The 1,544-nt window shown below is 44.8% G+C and overlaps 1 long non-coding RNA gene across 1 annotated transcript; it reads right to left on the bottom strand.

Moving 5' to 3' along the window:
* Positions 1 to 329: 329 nt before the first annotated feature.
* On the bottom strand, positions 330 to 736 carry LOC140399718 (uncharacterized). Its single transcript, XR_011937811.1, has 3 exons — positions 678 to 736; positions 532 to 588; positions 330 to 445 (listed from the first exon to the last, which is right to left on the bottom strand). It is a non-coding gene; the product is annotated as an uncharacterized lncRNA (long non-coding RNA).
* Positions 737 to 1,544: the final 808 nt, after the last annotated feature.

Raw genomic sequence — 1,544 nt, 5'->3', positions numbered from 1 at the left:
GTAGCCCTGTGAAAATATTTTACAAAGATATGAGCTTCAATCGTTGGTGTTTTACTTTTGAAAGAAGTTCCTAAATGCCGAAATCAACTAGTCATGCGCACAGCTCACCAATCAGTGCGACACTTACCGGAACAAATCACCCTGGCATCTTCCTTGTGATCACAGTCAGGTTGAACGAATGATGAGGAAGGACAGTCGGACAGATATAATTCACGTCCGGTGCACTTCACCTCATCCAACCAGATAACACCGTCACCCTGGGCGAAAGCGGCACCTCCTTCGGCCAACAGAGCGGAACCACAGGCCAGCTGTCTGCAGACAACACTGGCGTCGGCCATATCCCAGGAATCGTCACAAACCGTGCCCCAAAGCTTATTATACAATATCTCTACTCTACCAGAGCAGTTCGTGTTACCATTAACCAGGCGCAAATGGTATCTCAAATCTGTTAAAGAGAATCAATGATCATCATGTGTGTAGCAGGAGGGGGGAATATTTCAGGTATTCGGTATATCAAATAGCAGGAAGTACCTGATTCTCTAGGGGACGCCATTGAACTGTGGAGCGGCTCCTTCGTTACGTTGGCTCCTGTTGAGAAGAGAAATTTGCTGACTGCTTTGCTTATGTTGATACAATATTGAAATGACATCAGCACATTGAGTTTTGCTGTGTGTTACCTGAACAAACAACACTTGCATCATCCCGGTGACTGCAGCCTGGTTCATCCTGTGAGTCTGACCCACACTGCCAAATGCTCCGCTCATGTGAAGTACACCCCATTTCATTCAGTCGGATAGGACCAGTACCTTCTCCAAACTTCCCAGACCCATACTGAATAGATACGACGCTCCCGCATTGCAACTGTTTACAGATCACTTCTGCATCACTTCTGCGCAGTATATCCGAGCACACTGTTCCCCAGCTCCCATTGTGGAAAATTTCCACTCGCCCCTCGCAGCGGTGATCTCCATTCGCCAATCTCAGTTCCTTGTGTTCTACGAATGAAATAAGAAATATCCGGATTGATAACACTTATCTTCATGCTGCACCGTTCAACACATTCTGAACTGATTATATTCACTAATTGGCGATAATTATTTCAGAAATATAATCGACAACATCCGGAGTCCAAAGATCAACAGGGATTTTGAAGGAGAATGGCATATTTATTAATTCTTATTGCATTCCTTGAAGATGTTACAGAAAAATAGCAATGACATTGACGTGAATTTTCAAAAGGAAGGTAACACATTGTAGAGCCATGACTGAAGACAGAGCATGCAGTGGGGTAATCAGTAGCAGAATGGAGAGAAGACTGATTGCAATGGTGTTCCATATTTAGAAGTCTTACAACACCAGGTTAAAACCCAACAGGTTTTTTTCGAATCGCAGCTCCTTCACCGAAAGCTAGTGAATCGAACCAAACCTGTTGGACTTTAACCTGGTGTTGTAACACTTCTTTCTGTGACCAGCCCAGTCCAACGCCGGCATCTCCACATCATGGGTCCCATATTTAGATTAACCCTTTGGACTTGGGGAACGGG

This window comes from Scyliorhinus torazame, chromosome 23 (genome assembly GCF_047496885.1).
Source record: "Scyliorhinus torazame isolate Kashiwa2021f chromosome 23, sScyTor2.1, whole genome shotgun sequence".
NCBI lineage: Eukaryota > Metazoa > Chordata > Chondrichthyes > Carcharhiniformes > Scyliorhinidae > Scyliorhinus > Scyliorhinus torazame.
The sequence above is the reverse complement of the archived record's forward strand: the minus strand, read 5'-3'. Positions and strand labels throughout refer to the sequence as shown.